Source organism: Delphinapterus leucas, chromosome 9 (assembly GCF_059928025.1).
Source record: "Delphinapterus leucas isolate spDelLeu-1000000601 "Yukka" chromosome 9, BTC_Dleu_Yukka2, whole genome shotgun sequence".
In the NCBI taxonomy this organism is placed as follows: domain Eukaryota; kingdom Metazoa; phylum Chordata; class Mammalia; order Artiodactyla; family Monodontidae; genus Delphinapterus; species Delphinapterus leucas.
In genome coordinates, this window is record NC_143137.1 from 76,832,652 (window position 1) to 76,846,022 (window position 13,371).

The window sequence follows — 13,371 nt, forward strand, 5'->3', positions numbered from 1 at the left end:
AGATATTCTTGGAAGAGTGTGCTGTGTTTGAGAACAGATTAGTTATTTTTATAGGACTCTGAGATGGAACACTTACGATTATTAAGTTTTCCTTTCTCTTTTATGCTTTGGTTTCTTAAAGAAAAATATCCATCTCAGAGAGCTCTCAACCTCTTTATTTTACTCTTATTTAATCAACACATATGGTATATACTATGTATTAGTTTCTAAGCAATTTAGAGATATTAGCTTATGTAATTTTTATAAAAACTCTACGAGGCAGAAAGCCTTGTTGTCTCTTTTTCACAGATGAGGAAACACAGGCACGAGAGGTGAAGTAAATTAAGAAGCAAGAATAGAATTTGATCCCAAGCAGTGTGGCTCCCAGGGTTGGTAGTCTTAAGCAGTCAGCCATGCCACCTTTCACTGTGCTCGAAGTTTGCAATATTTTTCAACTTTGTGCAGAAGAATCCCTGAGCAATTCTTAGGAGCTCATATCACTTTGCTGAAATTGCTTAAATTTTCTGTGAAAAAGAATATATTTTAAGTTTAGCTAGTTGCTAAAAAGGATATAAATCCATAAAGAAATGTAGGGGTTATTAATAGGATAGGATTTATGTTTCCAAATGTAACTGTAAGGACTTCTGAAGTCAAGAAAGTAAACAGATTTTTCAAATTGGGATATTTCAAGTCAGTTATAAAATATTTCTTTAAAGATTTAAAAAATATATAACTGGTTTAGTTATATTAATGGATTTTATCTGAGACTCAGTGATCTTAAAGAGCTTAAGCCAATGCCAGAAACCTTTACATGAGGAAGATGGACAGGTCTGTTGGCTACAGACTATTTCAATGCCCAATAAATCTTTCTAATGATAAAATAACCAAGGCCAGGTAACTTCAAAAATACAGGATGCCGTGGTGGTGAGGAAGAGTGGCAGAAAATAATAGAAGGAGGGGAGAGAATTATAAGCCGTAAAAGGGCTGGGCTCCATCTGTTCATTCACCTATTGTCTATATAATATGGTCTATATAAGAGCAAATAGTTGGAGTTCAATACATATGTCTTAAAAGAATGCTTAAAGGCGAGGGAAAATGAAATAAATGGATATAAAACAAAGAGGAGAAAAGAACTGACATGGAGAATGTAAATGTAGGGAGGTAGGTAAAGAATGGGTAATAAAAGCAGCTACAATCACAGAACATTCAGTATCAATGAGGAACTTTAAGTTATCATCTTATTTAATTACTACCATGGCCCATGGGGTAGATGCTATTATCACATGTTATTACTTAAAGAGTCAGAGCCACGATTCACACTGAGCTGTTGGGCTTCACAGTGCTCTTAACCACGATGCTATCTTAGTTCTGAGAGGAAGGAGCCTGGGAGGCAACCACATGCGGGTAGAAATCAAATAACGGCATCTTTCTTGGAGTTCATTATTGAGCTAGTTACTAATTACTCTGAAACATAGCAGCTGAAAGCATCAACTATTTGTTATCCCCCAGAGTCCAGGGATTAGGAATCTAACTGGGGTTTGGCTAGGAGCCTCTGGTTCAGGATGTCACGTGAGGTTGCAGTCAGGTTGTTAGCCGGGACTGAAGCTGTCTCGGTGCTCCGCGGGAGCTATAGAATTCTCCTCCACACTCACAGAGCTGCTCCAGGTCTCCCTTGGAATATTTCTTCCTAGCTCACTCCTGTGGGCACTGGCGGCCTTTACTACCATGCTCTCCCTGTGGGCCTCTACATAGGCTACCTGAGTGTCTCTACAACAGGGCGACTGGTGACTCCAAAGAGGGATAGAGTAAGAGTGTGCCGAAGATGAAAGCCACAGTCTTTTTGTAACCTCTTCTTGGAAGTAACGTTTCATTGCTTTTGCATGTTTTATTTGTTAGAGTGAATTGATAGGCCTAGCCCACAGTCAAGGTGAGGGAATTACCCAAGAGAGAGGATTCAGGAGGTGGGGAGCACTTGAGAGTCTGCCGACCAAAATTGTAATGGGTTTATTAGATATTGTTCCTTTTGCCTGAATCATGTTTCTCATACCTTCAGGATCCTAACAGAGGATGCTTGGAGTTGAAAGAGTTAATGTGTATTAAATCTGAGTTAATTACTTTTAAAACCAGACAAGTATTCAGTGTGGTTTTTCTCTGTAGTGTCATTTTTAAGTTTTGTCACAGTAAAAGAACAACTTGTCAGGTATCTCAAGATTAAAGATAGGATAAGAAGATTACGAAAACCTGGATGTACTATTCTGTGAGGTTGACAGGTTTCAAAAAAAAATTGTGTGTCTTTTGGTTAGTACAAAGAAACAACTTGCACCAAATAATTTACTGAATTCATTTTCATAAAGAAAATTTAGCAGAAAATCAAAGCTGGAAACATAGTCACATATCCTGGTAGCTTGTAGAGAAATTTAATGGAATGAAATAATTATTGTTTCCTTTTGAGGGATACAACCGTAATAACATCTACTTAATATTCATGTAGGATATAGTTTGGAATTTGGGTAAAGTATGGTGAACATCATTCATCTCAGGAGATCTTTGATCAAAAAAGTTTTTTGAGACCCTTCTGTGTGCAAGGCACTGGGGAAGTGTCAGTGAGATCCCTGAACCCTCATGAGTTGCAATTCCTTCATTCATACTTATTCGTCCAGGTGCTAGCAGAGAGCCTACTATGTGTGCAGAGTAGTAATAGTAGGGTGGACACAGATGTTTAAAATCCATCAGTCTGATTTCTGCCTTCCAGGATTTCATGCTCTCAGATTTCAATCTGAATCATCTTTGTATATTTTATAGCTCAATTACTGCATTTTGTTCCTGGTGGAAATTTAGTAGACCCATGCTGAATTATCTATTAAGCTTCTTTCAGTTCATCAATGTGTCATACTCTGTGCACTTTCCACCACCCTTTTGGAAGGTGCCTACTCATTTTCAGTTTTCAGTTTAGAAATCATTTCCTCTGGGAAGTTTTCTCTGCCCACTTCAGGCTGGGACTCCTGCCCTTCCTTTGTGTGCTCCTAGCCATGTGGACTGTTCTTATATTGTTCAGTGCCCATTTGCTTTTGAAATCCATGGATCCCATTCTTGTTGTCATGCTCATCTTGTTATCACTGCATCCCTGTCTATTCAATGATATTTATTTAGTGTCTGTTATAGGCCAACCACATCTCTAGGCACTGGGAATGTAGCAGTGAACAAAATATAGATTCTACTTCTTTCTGTTCAGTGGAATGAGACAGACAATAAGTAAATAAATGTTTCTTGAGAAGTGCTATGAATACAAATAAAGAAGGGTAAGGGGACAAAGGGAGTGGATTTGAGGGAAGGCAGGACTCTTTTAGATAGAGGTGTTAGAAGTCCTCTTTGAAGTGATGATGAGCTGAGAACTAGAGGAAGGGGCAGAGTCTTCCTGGAAGAGGGATGGTGAGTCCAAAGGCCCTGAGCTGGGAGTACATTGAGGTACTGAAGGGGCAGCAAGGAGGCCTTTGTCCCTGGAGCCAAATGACTGCCAGAGGGTGGGGCAGAGGGTGTTAAGGTTAGAAAGATTTCCAGAGGTCAGGTCCCACAGGACATTGCAGACCAGGACACCTGCAGCACCTAGCCCACACAATTGGTGTTGAATGAGCATACGCTGAATGTTGTTAGATTAAGGTTGGGAGTATAGGAGCAGTATTGTCTGATTATATGTTAGCGTTATTCTCATTAAAGTACTTGGAGCAGTGGATTGAAAGCTTTGCTGCTCATTAGAATTACCTAGGGATCTTTTAAAAAGGCTGTTTGATTCTAGGTCACAGGGCAGGCATGTGACATCAGGATCTCTGTGGGTGGCATCTGTATTTTTAGAACTTATTTACAGAACAGAGAGAGACCCACAGACACGGAAAGCAGACTTAGGTTACCAAAAGAGAAGGGAGGGAGGGATAAATTAGAAAATGGGGTTGACATGTACGCACTACTATATATAATATAGATAACTAACAAGGACCTACCTTATAGCACAGGGAGCTATACTCAATATTCTGTAATAACTTGTAAGGGAAAAGAATCTGAAAAAGAATATATATGTATGTATAACTGAATCACTGTGCTGTACACCTGAAACTAACGCGACACTGTAAATCAACTATACTTCAATAAAAAAGGATTAAAAAAAGAATAAAGTTCCTTAGGTGATTTCAGACAAGCATGAAGATCGGTAACTTAGATCAGTGGTTCTCAAAGTGTGCCCACCAACCAGCAGCCTTGGAGATGATTAGAAATACAGTATTTGGCCCCAACTCATACCCCTTGAATCAGAAACTCTGGAGGTGACACTAAGCAATCTGTGTTTTGAGAAGTCCTCCAGGTGCTTCGGCTGTGTGCTAAAATCGGAGGACCACAGTCTCAGAGAAATGGGCCACATGCGGACAAGGGCAAAACAGATGATAGATTTTGTGATGTTAGTTGTAGAGGGCTGTGTTTCTATATGTGTGCCCTGGCAAGAATACCTAATATTTTACCATTTGAGAATTATTTCTTTGGATTAAACTTTCTCTCATATCCCTTTGTTTAAGTGAACCATTTCTCTGGGTAACATATCAAGCCATGGTTATTTAGTAGTGCTTTAATGTAAAGGAGCATGTTAGAATCACTTAGGTGACATAATGAGCCATTCTGAATACAGGAATGGCGGCAGCTAGAAAATGTTTTTCAAAAAGGATGGAGATGGGATGATGGCACAATTTTCCTGTAGTCTCGAAAGTATGATTAGTAATCAGTATTTCATAATATTCAGGAAGTATTTAATAAGATTTTAAAATAATCTAAATATAATTTTCTAGTATTTCCTCAGGGATATTTTGAGAAACATATTTACTTCTCTTTTAGCTGACTGTACACCTGACTCTGTATTACCTAAGTCTGGAAATGATGATTTAGATGTTTGCAAAGTTGAAATAATACCAATATTTGTAATAATTTAAGAATGGAATGTTTGTCTGGATGCCTTTTTTTTTCCTTAAAGAAATCAAAGTCTTGCTGCCTAAGTTTCTCACTGGCATCGCTCTTCAAGAGATGTCCATGTGGAAACTCTCATCATCATTCATCCAGAGAACGTTACATTTTCTTTCACAAAACTCGAATATTAATACGTACGTTAGAGTTTCTTTTCCCTTTCTTTTTATCTGAGAATAGTAATGAATGAGAGGAAGTGAATTAGATAGCTTTGGGGCACTGTTGAAAGGAAAGCTTGAGCAAAATGCTAATTTTTGTTTTAGTGTCCTTATGAAGCCAGCAGGTTCATTCAGATTTAAGAATGTGGTGTGAAAGTCTTTTGTTGTCCTGCTACACAGGTTTTCTCTTTTATAGACAAATCAGCTTTTTCATAAAGGCTTAACCAGAGGCAATACCCCGATATTGTCTGCAAACTGCAAGGAATATATCTTTGAAGCAATTGAATAATATTAGTACCTTAGCTGAGAACAGGAGAAAAAATAATCTATAAAAATAAGGATAATATGATTTTAAAAGAGAACCTTCTCATGCCAGAGGATTTCATTCAGCTTGGTCACAAAGGACTCCAGATATAAGGAGTGCTTGAGATGGAGCAGATGTAAATGTAGAAAGTATGTCTCGATATCTCCAGTTTGTGTCCTCATATGTTCCTGGTGTATTTGACTGATCAAAACATTCCTGAGATCTGGAACCACACATCACAATCTGTTTGCAGGATTTAAAAAAATGGTTTTTTTCTTTCTTTTTTTTTTTTTTTTGTGGTACGCGGGCCTCTCACTGCTGCGGCCCCTCCCGCCGCGGAGCACAGGCTCTGGACGCGCAGGCCCAGCAGCCACGGCCCACGGCCCACGGGCCCAGCCGCTCTGCGGTGCGCGGGATCCTCCCAGACCGGGGCACGAACCCGCGTCCCCTGCATCGTCAGGCGGACTACCAACCACTGCGCCACCAGGGAAGCCCCTAAAAAAATGTTTTTAATTGAAGTATAGTTGATTTACAATGTTGCATTAATTTCTGCTGTGCAGCAAAGTGATTCAGTTTGTGCTATTCAGTAGGATCTTGTTTATCCACTCTATCAATATATATAATAGCATACATCTGTTTGCAGGATTTTTAAATGAACAATTTCCCTCTATATCATTCAACCAAGCAATGTGCTTTCTTAATTTTCCCTCATATCATTATTTTGTTAAGGTAAATCTGCACCCTTGCCAGGGAGGTGAATGTCGCCTCTGCAATGTTATATTGCCCTTGTGGGAACACTTCTGTGACAAAACAACGTTCCCTTAAATGTCAAATTTGTCTTGTGGACTATTTTTGCATCAGAAGCCAACTTTAGTAAAACTGGAATCGTTTTTTTCCTTCCCCTATTTCTTTTCAGCCCACCTAAAGCAGTGTCATTTAATGTAGCATTCCATAGTTAGATGTCTTAAATCTGAATTCTCCAACTGTAAGTAGCATAAAACTGTCAAATGTCCTTTCCCTTTTGCATGTTTAATGGCTTTGTTACTACATTTCATCAGTCTCTGGCATTTATTAGAAGCCATCAGTGGCCTCACACTTTTTATTACTGGATCACAACGGACAAGTGGAGATGTGTCTATATACCAATAACTCTCCCCAGAGTTAATGTAAGCTATCCCCCAAACCACATAAAGGTAGTTTTTATATAACAAAATATAAAATCATTGTACAACTGATTGGAACTACAGAGGTAATGAAGTAGTGATACAGCTGTATTAATTCATCATCCAGAATTATGTATCTGTGCTTCCTACGTAAGACTAAACGAATCATTCTTACAGGTTGCACAGAATACACACGGTACCCCTACACAGAGACACACGTATTTTTTCTCACTTTTTCTCTTTCTTTTATACACATTGTGGATCAAATGCATCAGGTCTTAATGTCTGTCACATATTATCCAGATATTTACTCATCAATTTTTTTTGTTTGACAAGTATTGATCTAAGACGGGGTTCTATGCTGTGGATATAGATGTCTGTGCATACAGGTCTGTGTGCTCAGGGAGCCTATTCTCTAGTGGATGAGGCAGAAAATAACCAAGTAAACAAATAAACAAGGTAAGAGGGGTTCTTAAGTGGGAGATTGAAAACAACAGAATAATGTAATAGAGATAAGATTGTGGATGTTATATTAGATTAATAAATACACACACGTCTACAAATGGCAGGACATTTGAGGTGAGTCCTTAATGATGACAATGAACCAGTGAGGAGAAAGCCTGGCAGAAGAGGGAACATATTCAAAGTCTGTAGGTGGGGAAGGGCTGGGTATATTCAAGGAAAAGAAAGAAGGGGTGTAGTGATCAAGGCGGGACGTGCTCTGAGATGATAGTGTAGAAGTAGTTAGGAGCCAGATCCTCAAGGCCTTGTGGGCCAAACAGGGTTTTATTCTATGAGCAACAGTGAAAATCTGGAGGGACCTGTATAAGTTTCTTGGTGATGGAAGATAAAGGCTTGGACAAGAATTTTGAGAACAAATATACCAAAGATATATTTTAAAGACAGAAAAAGATTGACTATTCACAGTTCCCATACTGTTTTCCTTAATTATTATTTTTAGATACGCTAAACACAGCACAAAGGATGTTCCTTTTGAATGTCTAAAATATTACCTTGCAACAAAGATTGTTTAACTCTCAAGGAAGTCTTTTTGATAAAATCAGTTATTTAATGAAGATAGTAGGGAATGGACAAAACAGCTTTAATTTAAGGCCAAGTATTTCATATACAGCTATTAAGTTTAGTGTCCCATATCATGGTAGAGTCAAAATATTGCACAGGAAAAATACAATTTTAAACACACACACACACACACACACATCTGTGTTTTATATCCACCTCATATTTATGAATGGAAGCATCATCACTTGTTTCAAGTGATGGTTTCGAGAAGTGTTGTATTCACCTCTGCTATGGACTGTGTATTTGCCTCCGCCCAAAATTCACATTGAAATTCTAACTCCCAAGGTGATGATATTAGGAAATAAGGCCTCTCTTCAGTCGCATGAGGTTACAGTGAGAGGACAGCCATTAAGCATCGGTAAGTTAGAAGCTGTGCTTTTAAATTTTGACAGTTTTACAAACAGCACTTATCTAGACTAACTCAGAGAGGGAGAAAAATCATACATATCCTTTTGGAATGTGGTATCAATGTCCAGGGGCAGCAGGCTTGCATTACATGCTGACGACCTCCTGGGAACATTAGTTCCGATTGACAAGCCAGGAAGAAGTATGTGATGCATAAATGGAGGAAACACAACCCAGATGCGTTAATTTGATAAATAAAAATATGAATGCAGCCTAAGAAGGGATCATGTGAAGTGCATGAGAGCACTGGCTTTGGGTTCCCAGAAACCTGAGTTTTATTCATGACTCTAAAACCTACCTAGTTACAGCATGATTTTAAGCAGCTTGCTTTACGTCTTTGAGCATCATGTAGGTCATGATACCCCAAGACTGTGAGAAAAAAAGGAAAGAAACAATACACGAAAGTGCTAGCAAAGTTCAGGTGAAAGTTCTCCCAGATGACCTTATTTAAAGTTGTAATTCTTTCGCCTCTCCCTGTGTTCTCAGTCCCCCTTACCTTGCTCTACTTTTTCTTTTTTTATATAGCACTTTATCACCTTTTACTATACAATGGGATTTATTTGTTTATTGTATTCACTGTTTATTGTTCTCTACTGGATAATGTAAGCTTCACAAGAGAAGGGATCTTTCTTTGTTTTGTTCACTCTATGTTCCAAGACTCTAGAACAGTGCCTCACACATCATAAACACGAATGAGTGTATTCAATGTACATACTAAAATCCAGCTCATAAGTAATAATCAGTGTTGACTCATTTCTACTCCCCCTAGACTCTCACTCTCCTCACAGGGAGAGTCCAAGTCCCTGCACAGTAGGAAGAGAGGAAAGAGAGAAATCTAAATCAGTGGTTCTCAGCCTCGGCTGCAGGTGAGAATCACCTAGGGAGCTTTAAAAAAAATCTAGATTTTTCTCTATTTTTAAAATTTTCCATTATGGTTTATTACAGGATATTGAATATAGTTCCTTGTGCTATACAGTAGGACCTCGTTGTTGATTTATTCTAAATATAATAGTTTGCATCTGCTAATCCTAAACTCTGAATCTGTTCCTCCCCACGTGACCGTGGCAACCACAAATCTGTTCTCTATGTCTGTGTGTCTGTTTCTGTTGCATAGATAGGTTCATTTGTGACATATTGTAGACTCTACATATAAGTGATATCATACGATACTTGTCTTTCTGACTTACTTCACTTAGTAGGATAATCTCTAGGTCCATCCGTGTAGCTGCAAAGGGCATTATTTCATTTTTTTATGGCTGAGTAATATTCCACTGTATATATGTACCACATCTTCTTTATCCATTCTTCAGTCGATGGATGTTTAGGTTGCTTCCATATCTTGGCTATTGTAAGCAGTGCCGCTATGAACACTGGGGTCCATGTATCTTTTCAAATTACGGTTTTTCTCCAGATATATGCCCAGGAGTGGGATTGCTGGATCATATGGCAACTCTATTTTTAGTTTTTCAAGGAACCTCCATACTGTTCTTCATTGTGACTGCACCAATTTACATTCCTACCAATAGTGTAAGAGGGTTCCCTTTTCTCCACACCCTCTGTAGCATTTGTTATCTGTAGACTTTCTAATGATGGCTATTCTGACCGGTGTGAGGTGATACCTCATTGTAGTTTTGATTTGCATTTCTCTAATAATTAGTGATGTTGAGCATTTTTTCATGTGCCTCTTGGCCATCTGTATGTCTTCTTTGGAGAAGTGTCCATTTAGGTTTTCTGCCCGTTTTTTGATTGGGTTGTTTGGATTTTCTTTTTTTTTTGTTGTTGTTATTGAGTTGTATGAGCTGTTTGTATTAAAAAAGCTAGATTTTTAAATCAAGACAACCAAACTCAGTAGAGATGGGAATCAGGCATAATCATTAAAAATTTTTTCTGTATTTCACTGTATAGACAAGCTGGAAAACCACTGATCTAAGCCACAGGCTGTTACAGTTGCTCTAATTCCCAACCAGTTATGCTGGTCAATGAGACCCATCATTTCCCACACCAGCTCCTTCTTCCTGAGCAAAGTGTGGAAGGGTGATGGTAAGATAGTGTTAGCTTGCAAATTCTTGACATTTTGATATGACTTTTAAGCAAATCGAGGGGATAAATAATAAATACGGTGAGGACCCAGCAGCTGAGAGCATGCATACTCAATATTAATCCTTTGTAATTCAAATTCTTTCCTGTCATTATCTTACCCCTTCTTAAGAGACGTCTCTTCAGATTTCCTCCAAGACCCTTGTATCTCTGATTCAAATGACTATTTGCTTTACCTGCATGTGATTTATCGCATTGCAAGACTGTTATGACAATGCGTGGTGACCTCATTGTTAGGACGACTGGGAGTGGTGTCTGCTCACCTTAGCTGAAGCTTGATTCCCCTGGGTCAGCTGTTTTGTTGGTTATCCTCAACTCCACGCATCCAAAGGTGTGAAAACCTCTGTAGTGCTGCTAGCTTTCCTCCTTGTTTTGTCTGTTTTGCCACAAAGATTGAGTGAATGATACATTAGCTCCCTTAACTTGTATTTCTGTTAAATATATAAATATGTTAAAAATTTGAACTAAGTATTTACTTTACCTGCAATATTACTGTAACTACTAATGAGGGAAATGTGATTTGCTGAACTTCATTAGTCAGTGGTAGGATTAAAGCTGGAACATAAGCATTTTGTTGAAAGATGAAAAAAGAATTATTCAATTCCACATCCCTATGCATAATGTAACGAATGTTGAAATTTTTTCTGACTCCTATCTCTCTTTTTTTTTTTGCGGTACGCGGGGCTCTCACTGTTGTGGTTTCTCCCGTTGTGGGGCACAGGCTCCGGACGTGCAGGCTCAGCGGCCATGGCTCACGGGCCCAGCCGCTCCGCGGCATGTGGGATCTTTCCGGACCGGGGCACGAACCCGCGTCCCCTGCATCGGCAGGCGGACTCTCAACCACTGCGCCACCAGGGAAGCCCTCTGACTCCTATCTCTTTATTGTTATCATTATTAATCAGATATATCCTCTGTGGCAAAGATTATCTAGCTGCTCACCAAACCAGATTCCTCCTCTTCCTGAGTCCATAGATTACATTTCCTAAAAGAACTTGCAATTAATAAGCCCATGTGACTGAGTTCTAGCCAATAGAATGTGAAGAAAAGTGTTGCACACCATTTCCAGGCTTAGCCCATAAAAACTCCAACACACAGTTCATTCTCCTTCCCCATTCCTTGCCAAATTCACATGACTCTGAAGCCCAAGAAGAGCAAGGAGCCATAAGATAAAAGGGTCCGGAGCATGACCCCTTGGAAGGCTGTCCACCAATCAAGGAATATCTGTTTTGGACTTCCTGAGAGCAAAGGAATAAGCTTCTGTTATGTAAAGCCACTGAGATTTGGAGGTTTATTTATTACATTCATTCATCAAAGAAGTTATTCTAACTAATGATCATGATTTTAAGAATGCCCAGTGGAGCTTAATGATAAAAGTGCCCCCTTCCATAGATTTCTTTACAGTATTCTCTGACATTCAACTCATCTTTCTTTTTTTTCATACTCTTCCATTCTCTATGGAGACAATCTCCAAAGAAATTCATGGTTATCTGTTCTTCCTATTTTTGAAATATCTTCGACACTTAAGAACTCAAATAATCTTTCTACTAATGCTTCACAAACCTGTCGAATTTAGCCAAACCACTCACCCAACTCAGATGAACACATATAAGTTTCTTAACTCACTAAGTCTACTCTTTCTCCCATTGATTTATTACTTAATTGGTATGCTATTCAATTTTTTTCATGTTCTACTCAAGAACTCTCACACTTGTTAGCTTTATATTAATTTTAGAATTTATAATTTTTTTTTTTTTTTTTTTTGCGGTACGTGGGCCTCTCACTGTTGTGTCCTCTCTCGTTGTGGAGCACAGGCTCCGGACGCACAGGCTCAGCGGCCATGGCTCATGGGCCCAGCCGCTCCGTGGCATGTGGGATCTTCCCGGACCGGGGCACGAACCCGTGTCCCCTGCATCAGCAGGCGGACTCTCAACCACTGCGCCACCAGGGAAGGGAAGCCCCTGCCTGGAATAATTCTTACCTAATTTTATAATAAAAAACTTTAGGTTTAGGTAGCCTGGGCACTGCATTTGCTCATGTTTCTCCCTTCTCTCTTCTCTTCTACATCAGTGCAAATTTTATTTTATTAGCAGAGGTACAAATTTTACACATTCTTCTAGGTTTCAGCTCATGTTCTAATTTCTCCCTTACTACTTTTCTTTGACATAGTCAATATTTACTGTGAATAAATCTTGGAATTTGCTCCATCTAGATGCTCTCTGAGGGCAGGGGCTCAGTGTTACATTTCTTTGGTTATAGAAAGTACAAATACACATGAAGTAGAAGCAATAATACCAAAACCCCAATGGCTTTAATATCTTTGCTTCCTCAAAAGCTTTCATTTAATTCTCAGGGTTCATATTCACTTTCTCAAGACAAACCTGAATTAATATGCTCTGTACCTAGAATGTTTCTTGACCTTGAAATCATCAAATTCTTGTTTCTTTTTGGTATACAAGTAAAGTGTTTATACATTAGATTGATTACACTTCCACTAGTACCTTTCACAGATCATACCAAACTGTATTATTTTCCCCTAAATATCTGGATTATAAATATTCTCTATCCCTGGTGAGGGATCTCTGGGAAACTAGATTTTTACGTATAACTCCTGGGTAGAACTGAAGAAACCTTTTTGAGAGGAAACCTCATCTCTGCAATTAAAACTAATGTAAGTTTATCTCCTCATGAGCTCACAGAACTAAAATAAATGGATTTCCCAATGCTTCTCTGAAGTTATGCGGTGCCCAAACTTTGGTTTCTTTAGAATCATTCATCCAATTTAAAAGCTGTATCAGGCTCTTTCTAGATTATATTGGACAGAGTCACCATGGCTCTGAACTAAAGATAATTATTAAAACATATATTTGCAGGGCACTTTTCTTGATGAACATATCCTTCTCCTTGATATTGCAAATTTTGGAAGAACTTTTTCAGTGGAGGAGGTAAAGAGATTGTATTGTTTGAGGAGTTTATTTATTTTATATCTTTATTGGAGTATAATTGCTTTACAATGTTGTGTTAGTTTCTGCTTTATAGCACAGTGAATCAGCTATATGTATACAAATATCGCCTGAGGAGTTTATTTAAAAGTTCCGTAATTAACAGCATGACCTCAGCTGACGATCAACTGTAGGTAAGCAAAATTTAAGCTGCCCTTTAGTACATTATCAATTGATACATGGTG